Below are 22,716 nucleotides of genomic sequence, written 5' to 3'. Positions count from 1 at the left end.
TAACTTGGTACGATAATCACAACTTCTCTATTCTGACTTCAGGGCAGACATCACAAATTAAAGATGGTGCTCTTTCCCACAGAGCTCAAGTGCAGCCTCAGAATACTTTTATAGGTTATTTCAACCCATATAAGTCCTCTTTAGACAGAGTTTCAGTCAGCCACAATAAATATATCGAAGTTAACATAAAAGTTGAAAGCATTCTGTCATTCTTTTCTTGCTTTATTCCATCGTATTCCTTTCCAGAAGATATTTTAAATGGATGTAATGGGTTTTAGAATGGGATATATTATGATTCGTGGACATTAGAAGGCAAGTATCTATAGCATATGAGTAAAAAGCAAATCTCTGTTCATAAAACAAGCTTGGGATTGAATCCACTTTTACCACTTACCCTCTATGTAATCTTGGGCAAGTCACCTAACTTCCCTGAGTCTTATTTCCTAACTTAAAAAAAATTGGAATAACATCTGCTTTGAAGGATTATTATAATAATTGAAAAACGCAGGACATATCATGTGTTTGGTAGAGTCTGGCACATAGTAAGCATTCAAATTAAATTGATATCTATCATCTTGAGAGAATTAAATATCTTATAGTATTACAGAAATGTTGACTACACAATTTTTTGGATTCCCTACTAACTTTTTAGTTTCTTGGAAAGAAGAATTATGTGTCATTCAACATTTTGTATCCTTTCTTGGAGTCAGCCAGATTCTAACCATAGGGCTGAACTTCAATGACTACTGAATGAATGAATCAGTGTACCTGTAAAGTTATAATGCTCTCATAATATTTAAAGATAAATATGCCTTACCTGATAAATGGTTAGTATCCAAAATATATAAAGAACTTATAAAACTCAAATTAGTAACTGAAATTAGTAATTACTAACTGAAATTAGTAATCCAATTAAAAATGGGCAGAAGACATGAAAAGACATTTTTCCAAAGAGGATATACAGATGGCCAACAAGACACATGAAAAGATGCTCAACATCACTTATCATCAGAGAAATCCAAACCAAAACCACGCTGAGATATCACTTCACAGCCATCAAAATGGCTAAAATCAACAACACAAGAAAGAAAGAATAGGTGTTGGCAAGGATGTGGAAAAAGGGGAACACTCTTGCAGTGTTGGTGGGAATACAAACTGGTGTAGCTGCTTTGGAAAACAATATGGAGCTTCCTCACAAAGTTAGAAATAGAACCACCCTGTTATCCAGATATCTTACTACTATGTATTTATCTACAGAATACAAAAATACCAATTCAAAGGGACACATGCATCCTGATGTTTATAGCAGCATTATCTACAGTAGCCAAAATATGGAAACAGCCTAAGTGTTCATAAACTAACGAATGGATAAAGATGTGGTATATATAATGGAATATTACTCAACCACACACAAAAATGAAATCTTAACATTTGCAATGCCATGAATGGGGCTATAGAGTATTACATTAAGCTAAATAAGTCAGTCAGAAAAGGACAAATACCATATGATTTCACTCATATGTGCAATTTAAGAAACAAATGAACAATGGGAAAAAGAGACACAGAGAGGCAAACCAAAAAACAGACTGTTACCTATAGAGAACAAACTGATAGATACCTGAGGGGAGGTAGATGGGGGATGGGTTAAAAAGGTGGTGGGGATTAAGGAGTGACTTGTTGGGATGAACACCAGGTGTATGAAATTGTTGAATAAGTACACTGCATACCTGAAACCAACATTACACTGGGTGTTAACTAACTGGAATTTAAATACAAACTTTAAAAAAATATGCCTATTCAGATTAAATAGCTATTCAATACAAGCTGAAGAAATTTCTGTGATACTAGAGAGCAGTACAAGGACTATAGGAGGCTACAAGTTCAAAATCCTAAAATCTGTGTCAGTTTATCTTAGAGTCCATGATATTGCCAGTGTTTCAATTGGAGCTTAGATCATAGGAAAACTAGGACAACATAGTAAAGCCATGGTAAAGAATATGCTTTCACAGAGGAAAGACAGCAAATTGAAAGGTCTCAGCATCAGAAAACAGGAAGTGGTTAATAGGAGTTGTTTAGGTGGTAGCAAGAACTACATTTCCCAGTAGGTGAGTATAGCATATCATAGTTGGGGAACACATGATTAAGACAATCAGTAGAGGGGCACCCTGGCAATCAATTACTATCAAGCATATTTGATATCGTGTAGAAGTGCTGCTATTAAGACTAACATGGGGTAGAACTTTAACATCTGGAAGGGACTGTGAGAAGTAAGGCAGGAAACCAATTCTAAATGAAACAGTGTATTAGTTGGTCAATCCAGAGAAAAACTCAATGCCATAGATTAAACTACCATACTTTCATACTTGAATTACGGCAATCATCTCCTATATGGCTCGTCCTCCTCCTTCCGTCTTTCTTCCCTTCCTTTCCGTTCTTCATAGGACAGCCAGAATAAAACTTCCAAAATGCCAAAGTGAGCCGACTGTTCTCCTAGTTTATGCCTTTCAAGAGCTCCAAATTGCTCCTAAACTTCAAACTCTCTTATGTGGTCTACCAGTTCCTATAAAATCTATTCCTTAATTCTCTGAACTCACCACTCAACACTGTAATTTAAAATCCAGCTATATTAAACTCTTTCCAGTTCCTCCAATAGAATATCTGCCATGGTCTCTCTCACTTCCGGGTTTCTCAACGTTCTTCCTTCTGCCAGATAATTTTACCTCTCTTCTGTGCCAGGATAACTTTTAAGCCTCATTTAGATTGTGGTTAAAGGCATTTCTTCTAGGAAGTGGTCTCAAAACTGTCAAGTTTGATTTAGTTGCCCTTATACTTCCTTCTATGAACAGTCTACCTCCTCTTTGTAACTTCATCACTCACCCCCAAATACAATCAGGTTAGGGATCATCTATGTCATCTTTGGTTATATCTCCAGGGCCCAACACACATTATATGTTCAATCAATATTTGTTGAGTGAATAAATGTATGGTAGAAGCTTGTTTATAAAGAACATAGCTGGTCTTTGATTCTGAGCTTTAATATAGGGTAAGCAATAAGACTAGCCAAATGCTGAGGCTTGAAGTACTGAACAGAGTTTACAAGAGATCTCCTTGATTGTATTCAGAGGTTGGGAATGGTAAATTATGAGTCCTACTTCTGAGGAGTGAATAGATACAAAGAGCTAAGCAGATGCAGATTCTTATAAACATTTTGCTTGTCTTAGTTGTGGCTAGGATGGAGCCTGATGGTTTCCTACACATGGTTTTATTTTCTCTTACAAGCCACTAATAGAATATTAATTATTGTTAGCTATGTTCACATTAGTACTGACACTGAGGAAAAGGGGAGCATGATAGTTATACTTCATAATCTTCATACAATTATTACACACCCTAATAGTGAAAATTGATGGTCTTTCTCTAACCTAGATTAGTATAAAGAATAGAAAATAAGCATTTTTACCATTGACTAACAAATTAATATGTGGGAAGAGCACAGACACCATATTATCTTGATCAGAATTATCCCTAACAGTGATCTATTCTGCTTTACTTGGTACTGCTTCTCTAAAGAATTTTACTGTAAAATTCCAACATTTACAGATAAAAAAAAAAAACTGCATTTGCAGCCAAGTGTTTTCCATTTTACTGATGATCCAAATCCTCTAGCAGCATAACCAATATGCAATATTTCATCCTGCACTTAAAAACAAGGTAGGGTTTCTTGCCTTTGGAAGATACTTATTATGACCTTGACAAATTGTGGCCCCTGTTGTGTGATATGTCATTTCATTACAACTCAGAGGCAATAAAGATATTTAATTAGTGACATACTTCCAAGAATTTTGCCAAATTTCTTTTGATGAGTAAAGCAGCATTGAGTTACTCTTGATTTTCTTTTTCCTTTCAAACTTGATGGTGTGTGTGTGTGTGTGTGCGCGTGTATATACACTTAAGTGTGTGTATATATATATATACACACATACACACTTATACTTACAGGCTTAAAATGTTTTATATGTTTTTAATGAGTTTATTAAAATCTTCATTTATTATTTAATATATTTATATAAAAATATATAATATTTAATACATTTGATAATATTAATATTTACTATATTTAATAATATTTATTTATTAAAAATAAGCACAAAATGGGTGCCTGGGTGGCACAGTGGGTTAAAGCCTCTGCCTTCAGCTCAGGTCATGATCCCAGGGTCCTGGGATCAAGCCCCGAATCGGGCTCTCTGCTCAGCAGGGAGCCTGCTTCCCACTCTCTCTCTGCCTGCCTCTCTGCCTACTTGTGATCTCTGTCTGTCAAATAAATATTAAATATAAATAAATAAAATCTTTAAAGAAAATAAGCCCAATGAAGGCAGAAGTTAATCTACTTAGCTTGTCAAATTGTATTCCCTAGTATCTAGCATAAGACCTAGCATATAACAGGCACAGGAAAATAATTCTTTGAATTACTGATTAAACGTACTGAACATTTTAATCCTGAGTGTGTTCAGATTTTTCCAGAAAATAGAAGTCATTCTAGTATTTTGGGTAGGAAGAAAATTAATTCAAAGCATTGGAAGTGCTTTGGGAGAGGTCTGGAAGATTATTTTCAGCAAATTTGAAAGAATTGCAGGAGAGCCACTATCAGTGATCCTAGTGGCATGGAGTACTTATTCTCAAGAGGATGGCCGAGCACTGGAAGCTTCTGATGATTTCAGCTGCTTGCTTATAGCAAGTGATTCCTGGGAGAAGTGCTGAAAGCTAAGGAGTGCTGCCAACAATGATCTCATCGGTCTGCAAACAGCTGCTGCTGAGAAAAATGGCTCCTTTTAAAAAATCTTTGTGAATGCCTCATTGGCAGAATCAAACCCTGACTGATACTAGAAAGGGATTCTGGGAACTGTAGTTCTATAGAGTAGACCGAGATGAGGGTAAAATTGATGAAAGATGATTTAGTGCACTGAAACTTTAGGAGGAAGCTCTTATCAGAGTAAGAGTGAACTAGACTCTAAGTTCCATGATGAAAGGAATTTCATCAGCACCTGGGTACTTAGGGCAGTGATAGCTTGCTGAGCAACAGAATCGCCTTCCATAGCCTGGAATTGTAACTGGGAAGTGGCTACCTAGCTACTTTCCCCAGCTTCCCTTGCATCTAGGTGGGACAATGTAACTAGTTCTTCCCAACACACTGTGGACAGAAGTGATGTGTTTCTATTCTGAGTTGAGGTTATTAAGTGAAAGGCACTCCATTTTCCAAGGTCTCTTTCTTTTTGCCTGTTGTCTGGCTGCAGGTAGAGCATCCAGCCGAAGGTTCTGAAGAGATTCTAGGACAAGGCAGAGTCACTAAGGGAAATTTGTGGGATTTTGACCTCACTTGAGTTTAAGTTGCTGACCAGGAATATCTGATCAGACTGTGTATGAGAAGTAATTCATGTAGTGTAAAAACAAATGAAATTAGGGGTTGCTTGTTGGTCCTAAGTGCTTACGAAATAATTGATGAATAAATGAATAAGAAAGAGGCTTGTCATGCTCTTTGCAAAGACTGCTGTGTCATTGCCTAAGGATGAATGCCCATATAGGCAGACTCCATTCCAGCATATTCTTTGTGTGCTTCTTCCCCTTTACATATGCCAAATGTTGCTCAGAGATATGACAAAACTAACTTGTAACCAATTAGAAAGGGATCTCCCACTGTTAGGAATTAAAAATCCTTTGTTAACACAGCTTTCTGATCAAAATTTTGTAGGAAAAATACAAGTGGTAAGAGGTGTCATCCCTTACCATAATTAGTCTGCTTGATTAAACCCCAAAACTCCTTTTGGATACCCTCCTACATTTAGTAATTCCTACTTGACAAACTAAGAATAAGTGAGGATCCCATGTGATATGCCCAAAACCTCACTCTAATCCTGTGGGAGGCTCAGGTATTGGAAATTAGCCAAATCATTATTTTCTGATAGGTCTTCAAATTCTTCTACTAAATCACTTTAATCCTAGCTTCAGAGATAAAAATGATAGCCAACACAGCAATAGGCACTATATGAAGTGACTTATGTATACCACCAGCTAATTAATTCCACGCACAAAACGACTTATTATTATCACCACAATTTTACTGGTGAGGAAACTGATGCTCAGTGAGATTAAGAAACATTCCTAAGGCCACACAAGTATTTAATAGTTTTCTTTGATCTAGAAAATGATTTATGCATCTCTTGGAAATTTGCCCAATACACTCCCAATTAGTAAGTTTGTCTTGCCAAGATTGTGTTTGTCATTATTTTCCCTAATAAATACTCTGCTAAGGAATGAGTTATTCATATATTTGGCAAGATGTCTCTCTTGATTTCAAAATCTTTCATTTTACACTTATTTATCCATTTCTGTACACTGTCTTTTTTATAGAATTTATCTCTTATTTTCTCATTGTTTTTAAAACCAGAGACCATTTGGTTAACCTGGTCTTATTGTTTTAAGGACTGAGAAATGTTATCATTCCAGTACCTTAGAACTAAAAATTAAAAGGACCTTATTAAAGAAATTTTGTGCAAAATAACTGTAAGCCTCAGTTGCATGACTAGGAATATTTCCCATGTCACAAATACTTCAGAAACATAAAGTGAGAGCTTTTGATTTGGGATATAAGCTAATAATTTCTCTGTTGGTATGTACAGATAACAACAGCTAACAATAATGACTGCAAATACGATTGCTATCATTATTCTATTTGTTGCCACAATTATTTATTGAATGCCTATTATTTCCATTCACCATACTGGATACTTACATAAAAGAATACTCATCTTTAAAACAATGATGTGGGGGCACCAGGGTGGCTCAGTGGGTTAAAACCTCTGCCTTCAGTTCAGGTCATGATCCCAGGATCCTGGGATCAAGCCCCGCATTGGGCTTTCTGCTCAGCAGGGAGACTGCTCACCCCTCTCTGTCTGCCTTTCTGCCTACTTGTGATCTCTGTCTGTCAAATTTAAAAAAAAAAAATCTTTAAAAAAAATGATGTGAGGGAGATATTATTATCCCTATTTTACAGGTGAGTAGTAGGTTGAGGCTAAGGGAGATTGAAAAGTTTCTCCTGTGGACATAAATAGGACTAATTAGTGACAGAGATCAGATATGAATCCGATGTCATGTTCTGCTATCTTCATTACATCATGCTGCCTCTAACTCATTTATAAAGACATATCTGAGTCACAGTCTCATTTGCTTACCTGGAATCAAAGAGAAATTCTCAGCAATATATTTGAGTAATTGTAGAGTAATATCATGGGCATCCGGAACATACATTAATGTGTCTTACCTTACCTCTGTGTATTCTCCTTCCTGGGAACTGCTTTGCCAACTCTTTTCTACTATCCAGGTCCTGGCCAGCCAATTAGCATAGAAGCTGTTTTTTTTGTTGTTTTTTTTTTTTTGTTTGTTTGTTTGTTTTTTTTGAGGTGGTAATACCTAAATGCTAACCAGGTAAATACTTCTCTTAGAAAGTCTTCCCAATTTCTTCCCTACAGATGATCTCTTAGGTAGTACTTGATAGGAGGAAGAGCTGGTCTGGGGGAGTAGGAAAAAAAAAAAAAAAAAAACAACCAGTAGGTCAGGCAGTCACCTTAGCAGACAGATGGAGGTCTAAAACTTAATTTAACTTATTTTTAGCTCTGCGGGTTCACTGAAGACTGTTAAGAAAAGGCATGACATCCACCCCTGATGATGAACAGTATTGATCTCTTTAGCATTATTGCTTTAGCTCTATAATTTTATGAAATGAAAGGAGAAAAAAAGTCTAGAAGAGCAGTAAAGTTTGATCCAATAAAATTAGAGGCTTTATTTTAAAATTTTAGTGTGACTTTATTCTCTGCTAGGTGGCTGCTTAACAATTTATATTGCTGCCAAAGAACTGCCCTCTCTCATCCACAGCTGTTTCTCACCCAGAAAGCTTATACCCCAGCTGGGCAGCCTTAGAATCTGGATCAGGAGCCAACACATGGCTTGTTAGAGAAGTGATTCTACACATTGGAATCACCTGGGAAACCTTAACAATTCTGCTATCTGGGTTTCCTGCTCAGAGATTCTGATTTAATTGGTCTGGGTACAGGGGATCTTAAAACCTCGCCAAGCATTTCTAATGTGGAGCCAAAATTGAGAACTAGTGAGCAACTAGGCCAGCCCTAGGAGGCTCTACGCTGAAATCCTTGGAATTTGTCAGGTAAAATGACACTAACTAGTAGCTACTCCTGCTATTTTCCTCTTATGTGATTTCTTCAGTTTCTTTCTTTCCTTCTTTCTTTCTTTCCTTCTTTCCTTTCTTTCTTCCTTTCTTTCCTTTCTTTTTCTTTTTGAAGAAACTGAGATGGTCCAATAAGAAAGAGAATGGGACTCAAAGTGTTTTGGGAAATCGGGCTTTTTGAGACTGGCTATCCTGAATAAGAATTCATGTTTTGGCTTGGCTGACTGGCTAGTAACAAGTAGATTAGAGATGGTGAAAGATGAATTAGAGACTAAGGAAATATGGTACAGTGAGAAAAATTAACTTGAAATTAAAACATGGAATTCATTCCTGGCTTTTCCACTTATTGTGACTGATTCTTTTTCCTTATTGGCCAAAGAAAAGATCTGACTCTTTGATCCTTGAAGTATTTCCTGGTTTAAAAAAAAAGCTTCATTAGAGAAGAGGAGGGAAACTCTACCTGAATTTCAGGAAGCAGTGCTTGGGTAGTCTCTGGCCCCTTTGTGGAATTATATTGGCTTTCAGAAAGCTGGAGGCAATCCAGCTTCATCCAACATTTGGCTCCTTTCAAAAAGCATCGTGAAACATCGTAAGGAAGAGTTTCTGATCCCAGGTAGTACCTGGGGCTTTCCCATTACTTAGTTTCCATCTCCCTGATACTTTACCATGGGTGACATGGACTTTCTGCTCTGGAGGTATGATTCCTGTACCTCCTTGATAACCTAACCCTAGAGGAGCCCTGACCTTGTATCTAGGTGGCATTTTTTTTCCCCCACTACCAGATACCTACACTTTCCTGCTCAACTACTGCTGGTGCTCAGCTAGGTCGAGCTTACCCCAATGAGATGTTTTTCCTGAATCCAGGGAATGAATAGAGAGTTCTTTCCATTGAGGTGAAGGGGCTGAAAGGGTGGTGGTGTTCTTTGTAACTAATAACCTTGGCCACTTCTCTATTCCTATCTCTCATGGACATAACGTGGTCATGACTCAGCAAAGGGTATGATATTCCCTTCTCCCCGGGCCTTCTGCACTTTATTGGGAAGGGGTGGCTCTGGGGAGGGGGATGGACCCCACTTTGAACTCTCAGGATCTCAGAACAGAATAGGAGGAGAAGTTTGGACAGGGTGTGCTCCACATTGGAGAGCACAGAGGAGGTATGGTGGATCCTGTGGGCATGTAGTCTCTGAAGCTCCATGTTGTGGTAGGTGCTCAAGGAGGGGCAAGTGGCAGTGATTCTCTTCACCTGGTGGAGGTGGGAAATAATTAGTCTACCTTGTGGTTTCGAAAACTTATGCATTGAAATCACCTGGGCATCTTCGAAAACCATACAGTTGACTGACTCCAATGGGACTATTAGATTAAATTAGGATGTGTAATGAAAAGAAGATTGGTGGAAGCAGATTTTATCTGAAAAGATTTTTCTGACAATAATGCTAAAAACAATGATGAGGCACACATTGTATATAGGGCACTAGATAAAGCACTTGGAATGGAGAAGCTCAGAAGTCACTGGCTGAGGTCATAGTTTGTACACAGCAGAAACAAGACTCAATGCAGTTAGACTTCATTCATTGTTTTTTTGTTGTTGTTGTTTGTTTAAGAGAGACAGTGAGAGGGGTCAGAGGGAGAGGGAGATGCAGACTCCCCACTGAGCAGAGAGCCTGATATGGGACTTGATCCTAGGACCCCAAGACCCAAAGGTAGATGCTTAACAGACTGAGCCACCCTGGCATCCTGAGAGTTTGCTCATTCTTAACTGCTCTACAAAGCAACCTTCAAGGGCGTTGAGTATATGTCTTATCACTTGCTTATGGTTTAGAATCAGATAGAGTGGGTACAGAGAGGAGTTAAAGTACTTAGAATCATTTCCTGACAATGAAAGGTGCTTAGAATCTGGAAGGAGGAAAATAGGAAGTCAAAAGAAGTCAGGGTAGCTTACAGCAGTGGTTCTCAAAGTGTGTTTTCTTCATCATCACAACAGCATCACCTGGAGGCTTGTTAGAAATGCAAATTCTGGGCCCCTACCCAGACCCATTTTATCAGAAACTCTGGGGGTGGATTTGGTCATCAGGCTTGACAAGTTCTCCAGGAGATGCTGCTATCCACTAATGTCTGAAAACCACTGTCTTAAAAGGACAGCTTGCCTCTCCTACCCCAATCCAGGCCTAGGTGGAGACACCTAAGTGGATTACTGCTGTGAAGGATTCCTAACTGGAGTTTGAAGAATGGAACCAGGGGCTATTGTGACTTGGGCCAGGCTGGGCAGGAGGTTGAATACCAGGCTTTGGCTTCAGCGGTGGGGGGTGGGGGGGTGCGTGTATGGCATGTTTCTCATATCTGTGTCCTACACATTTACAAGGGGAAGGTCCTATTCTTTTTCTCCATTTGTGTAGGATCTGATATATTTCTACTGGTTGGTGGCTCTGGGAGTCCTGTGTGCCTTTCATGCTCACTGGTTCCCTCTGTCCCACCAGGTGAAGAAACTGCAACAGTTGCTGCTGGTTCACAAACTGGTCCCTTTTAACATAGGACAAGGGGAGACAGAAGAAAGAGGGAGAGCACAGAGATTGGTAGTCAAGAAAAGTCACAGGATTGTCGGGGTGGCTGCAGCAGGGGTAGATCTCCACTGTATCCCTCCAAATCTTAAAAGTTTATAAAGGCTCTCATAGTGTTCAGTAGCCTATAGTCTTCAGATAATATCAACAACACATTGTTCTCTCAAGACCACATCCTTGAAGCCATTCCCATGGTCGGAACACTGGGCACAATGTGTATTTCAAGGATGGGGGGTTTAGGAGCCTCCTACTGACTGCATTTAGTTTGTAGGTCAACTGGTGGTCCCATCCTCTAGATGACATCTAGACAATGACATCTAGAAAAAAAATGCTAGCAGTTGATGACCAGTAGAAGGTGCAGTGTATGAGGTGTAAAGGAAGGGGAAGGAGCTGGGGAAGCTCCTGGAGCAGGTGTGGCAGATACTGGGGAATGGTGAAACCACCAAGGAAGCAAGTTTCTGGAGGTGAAGGGAAGTGTTCTTAGAAGAAAGCTCCTCAGAAATCTATAGCACCCATGCACCTTCCCTTTCTCCACCAGAAACTGACATTCTCAACAACCTGAAGTGGTCAGATGGGAGGCAGACCATATGGAAAATTGGCAAAGCTAATAAATAGCAGGAGGGAAGGTAAGGGTATAAAGGCTTTTGGCAGAATTGAGCAGGAATGCTTTGATGGGTTTTGAGCTCTTGTTTCTCTTTCTGTCCTGTTGTATCTTGTAGAAAAGAGAGAGGTTTGTTTCACAGGTGGTGAAAATCATTGAGAAGCAGGAGGCAGTAGTTCTCAGGGAAAATGAGGAACTCACGCAGTTGCTGACCATGCTAGACAGGGATGTGTTTGAGTTTTTGGGCTGCCCTTGGGGCATTCTCACTGAGTTTTCATGCAGTGGAAAGAGAGGAATAAACCTTGGGTCAGGCTACCAATGGATAAACCGATGGTTTTTAAGGGCTCAAGGCAAGGGAAGTGGTGGTGAGAGTGTGAGGGTAGTGTTATCTCCAGAAAATTACCCTGCTTAAGAGGAGTCAGCTGGGAAAGAAGTCCACTTTCTAGAAGACTTCAGGTTGTGTCCTCCAAAACTGCCTGCTTGAAGGGTCATTTGTGCTGAAGGCAGTCAGTGTCTTCTCTTCTTTCCTAATCTATACCACCTCCCCTTCCATAGAAACTTGCTTGTGGAATTTGTGAAAAACTGACCGTGTAAACTCAGTGTCTGAAGTTCTTAAATAAGTGGGGATTTTGTTTTGGTGTTGCCTGAGGGAAGTGTGAAGGTGGGGAGTGAGGGGAATGCTAAGCTAACAAGAGGGGTCTTGGTATATGGTGTAAATAATGGTCCTGTCCCTTAACCATGCCCAGGGGTGAGGATTACACCTTCTTATGTATGTAGGTTTCCCATCAACAAAGGAGAGGGACTCCCCAAGACAGAGACACTATTTTACTTTTATGTTTTAGCATTTGCCATGATCTCCACATTTTCCCACCCACCCCCGTAAGCACCCCCCCCCCCCCCAGCCTTTTTCTTTTATTATTGTTGGCATATCCTGAGTTTTGCCTGGATGTAATTGGAAAAAAAAAAAAAAACACAACTCTCAAGAACTAACATAGAAATGTTTTGCAGAACTTTACCATGACTATAATATTTACCTGATGATGGACACTATAGTCTTGGCTCACAGTCTTCTTTTCAACTCTGAGATCCAATTATGAGAAAGCCTGAAAGTGGCAAATATTTTCTTAGCTTCTATTCCATTACAAAGGACATATAGCCTAGTTCTGACCAGTAAGATATAAAAAGATATTATTGGGGAACTCCTGAGAAAGTTTATTTTTTTAGAGTGAGAGGGGGAAGGGTGGAGGGAGCCTAAGCTCCTCGCCCAGCACAGAGCCCGAGATGGGGGTCCATCTCACAACCCTGAAATCATGATCTAGGCTGAAATCAAGTCACATGCTCAACTGACTGAGCCACCTGGGCACCCCAAGAATTTTTTATTAAAAGGAGGGACCTATAGGTCAGAAAGGTCTTTTTTTAGCCCTTTTGTCCTTCACGGATGTGTAAGGAGTGATGTCTGTCCTGGTAGAAAGCATTTTTTCACAAGGTGGCAGTTATGAAGATGAATTCCAACCTGCCTAGGATGAGGAGTTAATGGGTTGAAAATATCTAAGACTTTAAGGAAAATATTTCCTCAGTTTACTGAAAAGAAAATTAAGGATCGTGTACCTTCATATTCCTGTGTGGCTATAAAAGCTCTATGTTTGGAGCTAGTTTTTTGGAGAAGTATTCTCTGAGTTGCCTCTTTTTAATATCACAGTTTATTTTTGAAATCTATATCTTGCTGTGTTGGTGGGTTGACTGGAATATTTAAGATTTTTTTTTTCCAGGAAGATTGCAAGAGTGGTATACAAAAAATTTCAGGAAGTATATCTGGGAATATTTTTTGCCTTTTTTGTGTGAAAAATTCATTTCAGTTCATTTCAGAATTCTTTTAAGTGTAATTGACCTACAATGTCACATTAGTTGTAAGTGTACAACATAGTGATTTGATAATTCTATACATTATAGGAAGCTCACTAAGATAAATGGTTAACATCTGTCACCAGACAACATTATTACAATGTTATTGACTATAGTCTCCTTGCTGTACTCTTCATCCCTGTGACTTACTTACATTGTAACTGAAAGTTTGTACTCTTAATGTCCTTCACCTATTCTGTCCATCCTTTGCCCCCACCCTTCTGACAAATACCAGTTCTCTGGATTTGAATCTGCTTCTGATTTTTGTTGTTCTGTTTTTTAAGATTCCACATTTGTGGCTCCCAATATTTTCCCTGAAATTTTCATACAAATTTCCTCCATTGTTTCCTGTATCTATTGTGCACATTAAAAAGCTCAGGGATGGGGCACCTGGGTGTCTCAGTCGGTTAAGCATCTGCCTTTGGCTCAGGTCATGATCATAGGGTCGTGGGATAGACCCCAGAGTCGGTTTCCTTCTCATTGGAGAGCTTGATTCTCCCTCTCCCTCTGCCCCTCCCCACCATTCTTATGTGTGTGTTGGCTCCTGCTCTCTCTCTCTCTCCCCCTCTACCTCTCACTGGCTCACTCATTCACACTCTCTTAAATAAATAAAAATTCTAAAAAACAAAACAGAACAAAAAACACCTCAGGGACAGCCTCATCCCTCCCACCCAGCCCCCTGAACCAATATCTCCTCATGATATAACCAAGTGTTTATTATTTTGCTACTTTTCTTAGTAGATTGTGAGCCCTTTTGATCTGCTTGAATCTTTCCTCAGGTTAGGAAAATATTCTATCTTTGTATGTCCTACATTTCATTTTAAGCCAGGTACAAAGATGTCCAAAAACGTGTATTAAACTAATACTCATTCACATTTTAAATATGTAAGCTGTTTTTCATATATTTTACGTGCCTCATTTGCTGTTATCTTTTTAATCTAACTGTGAAAGAGTCCCTGCAGTTTATTTTCTGTAGTTGGATCTGATCTTGGCTATTTCTAGTGCCATTTAAAATGTCACTGTACTATTACATTTTTTTTTTAACTTAATGTTAGTATTTTTATCTCTAGTCTTGTGCATTCTCTCTGTATCCTTCCTTGGTCCCATTAATTTTCTTTAATTTCACTGCAGGTGATATAAATGGTTGACTACCCCCACCCCCACCCCCCTCAGTATGGCTGCTTCTCCTCATGTGTTCATTACTGAGCTGGAGCAGATCTGTTGCTGAATCCCATTTCCTCCAAATAGTATTTACAAGGCTATTGGTGGCCTTCTCCTTTCAGAAGTTAAGGTGTTTAACTGAATTCTTTTAAATTTTCATTGATTTATCAGTCTGAGGGGTGTGCAGAGAAAGATAAATACATCTACAGGAAACATGATTTTTACAGTTTCATTACTTGAAACTCTTCTAGTAGGGCCAAAAGTCACATTTCTTATAATCCAGGAATATAATGGTACCAGAGCCAGCTATATCTTGTTGGTAGAAATCTAGAATGCTCTTATAGTTTAGGAGAGCGTATTTCTAGTTGAAAAATTCTGCTACATTGGTGAGAAGCAAGATCAGAGAACCTTCCATTGCAGGTTTTTATTTGATATGACCAGGGCCCTCTCTGAATGAGATATCCTGGCCCTTGTTTGTGCTGGTGATAGGACATTAAGTGGAGAAGTGCCAGTCTCACCTCTAGCCCTATCACCTCAAATTTAGAAGTATTTGTTTTTGGTTTTGCCCCTCACCCCCCAAGGATTTCCTTAGCTCTTCCCTATGTCACAGCACTACTCTTGGGGAGGGGGAATTATGAGTATGTGGAGCCCTTCAAGCTAATACCTTCTTTATAGGCAGCAAAAACCCTTGAGGTTTTTGCCATGATGTATTGAGGAGACACCCACATGTTTGTGTGTGACCTGGGGGACAGACTTTCAGGATCTGTATCCCCCTATTTCTAGTGTGCCTTTTTGTGTGCAAGAGCTGAAAAAATAAATACATTTCCTAGATACTCTGTTAGCTGGAGTTCTAAATGGGACTTAGGTTTCTCATTCAGATGCACTTGCATGTTACTTGGAAGAGAAGAGTGAGGTGCTGGCTGTTCTAGGTTCTGCTGGCAAATACCATGCTGGGGTATCCAGTTTTGTGGTGCTTGATTGCGGAGGGGAGGGGGTCTCAGCTTCCAAGGTTTGCAGGTCAGAGTCTGATGGCAGAGCTGCCATTTCCTTCCTAGCTCAGTTCTACAGTGCTATTCTCTGTCATTTCTGAAAACTTGCCTGCTGATTCAGTTTTCTAATGATTTGGATAGTCATCTAATAGACTGTGTGAACTCTTGCTGCTAAAGTTAATTAAATTCACTAACTGTCTCTTAGAGTTTGACCAATGTGAACTTCAAGGTAGGATTTTTCGCTATTCTTATTTTTCCTTTAGAACTTAGCTCAATTTCTAGGAAGGATTTTAGATATCTGCTACCATACTACCATCTTGTCTGAAAGTCTTTTAAAACATTTTTATGTATGTCTTTTTGAGTCGTCTTTATTTCAGATCAGTTTTAAAATTCCAGATATTTAATCAAATCAGCCTCTGTGTTTACTCTCATTTGTATCTTTGGAATTTTGCTTAAGAAGTAAGATAATTTTTTGGAGATTTCATAAGTGCCCCATATCTTCAAAGCCTCAATGGTAGTATTTTACTATAAACCAGAAAACCTCTGTATGAGTCATTTTCTGATAGTATATTTTGTGAAAGAAGGCTTAATTTTATAACCATTCTGAGTTCTTGATGCCAAGTGTTTTTGTTTTTCCTGCTTTCACTTTAAATGTTGTTCATTTTCTTGCTCTCACTGTCTTACCCTCATGGAGCTTAGTGCAATGGGAGAAATTGAAGGAAACAGACTGATGGAGCAGATGTGCTTTCTCTGTGTATGCATCTCTGATTTGAGATGGGGTGGGAAGGAAGGCTTCCTGTAGGATGAATATTTAAACTGATTTTGAGGAAGCTGCAGGCTTTAGCCTAGTATAAAAGAGGGGTGACAGTGAATGCTCTAGATAGAGCAATGTTTTAGAAGTTTAGAGACTCTGATGCAAGAAAAACATGGGTTCTATAAACTGCAGGCAACTCTTAGAGTCAGGGTGAGTGTGGTGCTGGAGTCAGGGGAAATCCTAGTGGTCAAATAAATAGAAGGTTAGTGTGTTTTACTTCTAGTGTGATCAGAACCCAGAGTCCCACACAGCCCAATTTCTTTATGTAGTGGCATGTAAGAAAGCTCAGTCTAATCACAGAAGGGGATCAAGTAGTTCTGATTTCTACTTGTGTTTCTCAGAAGAACACTAAAATCCTCATCTGTCCCCAATCTGAATTCCTTTTTTTACAGGGTGTTTAACTTTATTTTTATTATTTTTTAAAATTATTAACATATAATGTATTATTTGCCCTGGGGTACAGGTCTGGAAATCATCAGGCTTACACGTTTCACAGCACTCACCATAGCACATACCCTCCCCAATGTCCATAACCCAGACACCCTATCCTTACCCCCTACCCCCTGCAACCCTCAGTTTGTTCTGTGAGATTAAGAGTCTCTTATGGTTTGTCTCCCTCCCAATCACATCTTACTTTCGAACACCTCAAGACTGGCCTTGTGTCTCTCATTCTCCAGTTTTTTCTTGGCACCAACCTTCATCTCTCTCTTCTCCCTGCCTTCCCCCAACACCCCACTGCCCACCTCCTTTCTCATCTCCTTGTTCAGTTTTCTTTAGTTATTTGAGTCTTTCTCCTTCTCTGGCCATTTCTTTGACTACCACTGGATCTGACATCCCAAAAGACCCAAAACAAGCCTGCAGGAGGTAGAACATTTTTTAGATGGCAGGAACTAAGGGCTGACCGTGGCTGTAGGAACTTGGACACTTAGGAACTTTGACTTTATTCTGAAACCTGTGACAGATATGGAAGGACTTGTAATCAAGGAGTGACCTAGGTTTACATTTTAGAATGTTTACTTTCATAAAATTGTCAAACATCTACAGTTACTTCAATTACATATCCTGGTAAGTGCTTAGCCTTTATTTATTAAATTTACATATGTTCAAACTCCTCTGTCCTAATGATATAAGAGAATTTTTAATTCCAGATGACTTTAAACAACTTGGCTAAATGTAAGTAGAAAATTGAGGCCAAGGGAAAAAAAAATCTCTCTGCAAAAGTAAGTGGACGGTTTCTTTGATTCAGCTTTAAGCTTATTCCCAGGATGTCCAGTTTCCCAACTAGAAAGAGGAATGTAGGGGAGAAGGAACTACTTCTTCAGAAGGAATATTTTCCAATCTTGAATCACATTGGAGCTTTTTATGACTGGTGCACAGAGTGTTAGACTTATCAACCTTAACACATTATAGCAATTATGACAGTGCTTTCAAGGATGATTTCTTAAGGGTGTTTTGAGAAGTTAAGGACTATACAATAAAATGTAAATTTAATGTCAGAGGTTGTAAGGACTGAATATACAACTTTCTAGTGTGTAAGATTCAGGGATATGCACTAGATTCCTAGAGTGTGAATGGTTTGCATATCTATTAGTTGTCCTGTATCTGTTAACTCTTACAGATTTGTACAAGGAACAAGTATGGAGTAGGACATATGATATTTTAATCTGAAAGGATTTTTAAAGCAGATGCTTTAAATTTACTTTTGACCTAGAAAACCTATCTGTAGGACTGGAAAATTCTGATTCTAAGAATTATGCTGTTCAGACATGCTTATGCTATAATAATTTCTAGTAACTGTTTTGCTACATGGTATGACCCTATAGTGATCAAGTGAGTTTTGATGAAGTTTGTCAATGACCATGATTTAGGGTATGTCTACCCTTTCTCTCCTGCAGCAGATTGAGGTCTACACCAGGTTCATGAAGGAATGCTCAATAAGGGATAATGTAAAGATATCCTTTCAGGCATGGTATCTAGTGGAGAGGTGTGGAGATTAAGACATGTAGAAAGTACCTGCACATAGTCAATGCACAGTGAATGTGAATCCCCTTTTACTTCCCAAGGCACTAACTCCTAGACCGCATTTGAGTTGTCATTAAATCTGATTGCCATGATGATTATTATAAGAGAATGACTATATCTAACACACCAGTGAAGTGTCTTATTCACTTTTGTTTTTCACTGGCTGTGGTTTTATGATTCTAGTAAGAGGGGAAAGGTGAGCCCGGTGTTTTGAAAGCTATCATGGAAGATGTGCTACTTGAAGGAAGGATAGTTGGGTTTAGAGAAATACTGTAATAACCCAATCAAAGATAAAAACACAAACAAAATCCAAGAGATGTGTCATGATCAAATTCTTGTGAGAAAGGGAGAGCTCATCCTTGGGGGATAAAGGAAAACACTCCACTGAATGAAATTGATCAAACCTTTGTGAGTTTTTGTTTGGTTTCTTAAAAGTCACCAAAGATACACAAGCCACCGATCTATGTAGTGTAAAGTGACAGCAAAGACAGTTTGGCAAAACTTAGTGATTTAGAAAACAATTACATGTTTCACATTTATTAAGCTGATTTTTTTTTTTTTTGCTATTTTTACACCTCAATATTATAATAGTTCCCCTTTTTGTGACACTACAGTGTTGAAATGTATTTATTTTAAACTTTCAGGTCAACATTCAATACAACTAATCAGAAAGTATAGTTGGACACATGGGAGTGTTTTACAAGTATCAAAAGGAGAATCTTTAAAAATGTACTTAAATATAAAAAGTAGAATTCCTGGTCTTTTGCCCCCCCCCCTTTTTTTCTGAAAGCTGGAATATTCTAAGATTATCTCAATCTTAGAACTGCAAAGAAAACTTTGATACTTAATTTTGGTTCAGGAAAAAATGTGAATTCTAGACCATCAAGTCCTATGGCAAAAAGGTGTAATTTTCTTAAAAATATGTTTTAACAGGAATATTTTCATGTAAAGCATCTTATTTTTCTCTGAAAGTCATGCTTTTTCCAGCAAGCAGTAATTTCATTTTAGTATTTTAATCAGTATTTTTCTCTTTTCCACAATCTGTTGATAGTGATGGGGAATTTGAACTTGACCCTGCTTAGTCATGCAAATCTTGAAATTAGTATGTCTTTCTCAGTGGGGACATGATTTGAGTAGGGAATCAAACTGTTGACTCAGTATAGAAATACTGAAGAAGCAGTGCAGTGTGACATCATAAAACATTCAAAATGAAAATTACAAGGAAGTTGCAAGGGAAGGAGGATGTCTTAAGGTTCAAACCCTCAAGAAAAATTCAATAAAACTAGAAAAGTAATTTTCCATAGCTTTAGTAATATCTCCTTGTTAAGCTTTAAACTTGAAAAGGAAGTATTACTGTTTTGTGGATCTTGTTTTTTGTTCTTTGGTTTTTTGTTTGTTTGTTTTACTTAAAGTTTAAAGACAATAAATGAAATGAAACACAATTTAAACCACTTTTTTAAAGTTCCACAGATGATTCTAATATCCTGTCAAAGTTAAGAAATCCTGCTTTTCTTTTGACACATGACCTTCTCTTTGGCTCACTTAGCCAGGATTCCTGAAAGTAAAACATTTCTTAATTTCATATCAAGCCAATATTAGAAAACATCTATATTAAAAATTCTTCTCCTGGGAAGCTGGGATTTTTAGCTACTGTGCCCTTGATTGTTCTGTTCTATTCTAGCAATTTTCTGTGAATTTCTCTACCTCTTCTGTAAATCATCCTCTATTACTTCTCATTGCTTCCTAACTCTTGACTCTCTAACTTCATCATTTTGACAACTATTACTTTCCTCACCTCAATATGCTACTTCTCCTCCTTTATCTTTACTTTTGGCTCCTATTTCAACTTTGGTAGTCTTCACTCTCTTTGTTAAGCAGCTCTGACCCATTGCCATCACACAGGCTTCTGTTCTGCCCACTGAGTAGTCAGACAGTGAGAGCTGCTATTGGAGATTGTGAAGGCTTGGCTCCTGCTTGAAGAAACTTTCATTCTTTTATTAATCCTGCCATATCCCTTTCTACATTTAAAATGGAGTGTGAATTTTGTTTCCTGATGAAATGATAGCAATACTAGTTACCTTGCCCCAGTCAAATGAAAACCAGTCTTAAAACCTTAAAGGACATGTTTCTAGAGAATATGGCCTGGTTTTGTCAATTTTGTAAGGGTACCCCAATGATAATTTTAGAAATCCTCCAGGGAGAAAAAAAGCACTTGAACGTATCATTTGCTATAAAAATCATAATAAAAATGTTCTGAAATCTTCAAATAAGATAAATACTCTAAAAATTTAGTATTTGACAACTGGTATTACATTTTCTTCAGTGAATTTTATGTAGGGTTTGGTTCTATATCTTTTTTCTCTTGCCATGTCTAGGCTACTCTTATGGTGAGTTAAAGGGACTTTAATGTCCTCTAATGTCTATAAAAAGAAACAACTTATAAGCATACAAGTACGTCATACGGCATGGCTTCAGCACCTGTGAGGGAAAAACTTGTGGTTATTCACAGAGCACATCAGCAATGAATCCAGAATGGGACTTCAGTATGAAAAATCCCAAAAGGAATGCAGAGGAGAAGTCAAGATGGGAGAGGAATAGCAGGCTGAGATGACATCAGGTTACAGGAGTTCAGTTAGTTATCAAACCATTCCCAACAACTACAAATCCAACAGGAGATCGAAGATTAGAAGAGCAGTAATTCTAGAAACAGAAAATTGACCACTTTCTGAAAACAGGATGTGTGGAGAAGTGAATCTGAAGTGACAGGAAGATAGACTATAGGGGGAAGGGCCAGCTCAAGGCAAGTGGTGGTGCAGCAGAGCACACAATTAGAACTTTTAAAAGTCTGCTCCACAGAGGGACATTGCTCCAGAGGTTAAATGGGGGGTGGAGCCCTCTTGGGGACAGTGTGGTCTCAGGTCCCGAAGGGTCAATAAAGGATCAGGGGTGTCTGAGTGTAGCAAACCTCACATGTATCAGAGTGGAGAAGCCAGCTACAGAGATGGAACTGATGAGTGAACTCTCAGCTCCGGGTTACCTTAACTGTGATCTCTGGCACAATCAGGCCATTGCTCTTTGAACAGGGACCCCACAAGAGGCAGATCTGGGAGAGCCACTGGAAGAGCAGAGCAGCAGGATCTTCCAGATTTGGAGACTCCAAATGGGGCTGTGTGCCAGAGACAGAAATGTTTGGTCATAGCATGGCTGGAGACTGGGGAGATGGGAGTGATTGAGCATTTTTCTCCAAGGGCACACTGAGAAGTGGGGTTCTGAGCTGTTGGCTCCTCTGGGCCAGAGATTGGGAGGCACCATTTTCACTCCCATCCTCCAGAGCTCTATAGAAAGTATTCAGGGAACAAAAGCTCCCAAGAGCAAGCCTCAGCAGATTACTTAGCACAATCCACTGGCAAGGGTGGGGAAATTCTGCTTTGGGCAAAAACACTTGAGAATCAGCACAATAGGCCCCTGTCCCCAGAAGATGAGCAAGAATATCCATCCAAGACGAGGCTTACTGATCAAGGAGAACAGTGGAATTCCAGAGGATGGGAAAGCAAAGCATGGAATTCATGGCTTTCTGCCCATGATTCTTTAGACTTGCAAAGTTAATTAAATTTTTTAAATTTTATTTTTGATTTTTTTCTTATTCTAACTTTTTAACTTTTACTCTTTCCTCTTTTAACATTTTTAACTTGTTTATCTTAACAATACCTTTCTTTAAAAAAATCCATTTGAACGTTCATTATTATAGTCATATTTTACCCTTCATTGTATCTAATTTTATTTTTTGCATACATATAGGGTTTTTTCTTCTAAAAATTGTTGGGATACAACTTCTTCTAATAGATCAAAATATACAAATCTAGCACATGGCTTTGTTCTATTCTCCAGCCTGAGAAAATTCTCTCCACTTTTTCTTTCTTTTCCCAACCAATTTATCAAATCCTTTTTTAGAATTTTTTTAAAAAAAATTTTATCTTTATAGTCATATTCCATCCCTTCATTGTGTTTACCCTTATTTTTGTGTATATATAAGTTTTTCTTCCTTTCTTTAAAATTTTGGGAGGTAGTTCCTTCTCAGAGACCAAAATACATCCAAAATCAAGTGGGCAGCTGTTCTATTCACCAGTCTAATATATACATACATATATGTGTATGTATGTGTATATGTATATATATATACATATATATATATATAATTTAATTTAAAAAGTTTTTGAACTTTTTTTATCCCCTTTCTTCTGACAATTTGGGATCTCTTCTGATGTGGTTAGCACACATTTTTCTGGGGTCATTGCCTCCCTTTTAATATTTTATTTGCTCATTCATATATTCTTATCTGGATAAAGAGACAAGGCAGAAGAACTCACATAAACAAAACAAAACAAAACAAAAAGAACAAGAGGCAGTACCAAGGCTAGGGACCTAATCAATACAGA

General features: G+C 38.4%; 1 long non-coding RNA gene across 4 annotated transcripts in view; it reads right to left on the bottom strand.

Moving 5' to 3' along the window:
* The window catches only part of LOC132014198 (uncharacterized), an 81,386-nt gene that overhangs the window by 12,799 nt on the left and 45,871 nt on the right, over positions 1-22,716 (bottom strand). For 2 of the 4 annotated variants that reach the window (XR_009403242.1, XR_009403237.1), the window contains exons 2-4: positions 12,427-12,495; positions 8,697-8,800; positions 7,316-7,563 (exon numbers count right to left, since the gene is read on the bottom strand). This is a non-coding gene — a long non-coding RNA (uncharacterized LOC132014198). The remainder of the gene's footprint in view (positions 1-7,315; positions 7,564-8,696; positions 8,801-12,426; positions 12,496-22,716) is intronic. The other 2 variants (XR_009403239.1, XR_009403240.1) reach the window with 2 other exon arrangements.

The sequence above is a fragment of the Mustela nigripes genome, chromosome 1 (genome assembly GCF_022355385.1).
Source record: "Mustela nigripes isolate SB6536 chromosome 1, MUSNIG.SB6536, whole genome shotgun sequence".
Taxonomy (NCBI): domain Eukaryota; kingdom Metazoa; phylum Chordata; class Mammalia; order Carnivora; family Mustelidae; genus Mustela; species Mustela nigripes.
The sequence above is the reverse complement of the archived record's forward strand: the minus strand, read 5'-3'. Positions and strand labels throughout refer to the sequence as shown.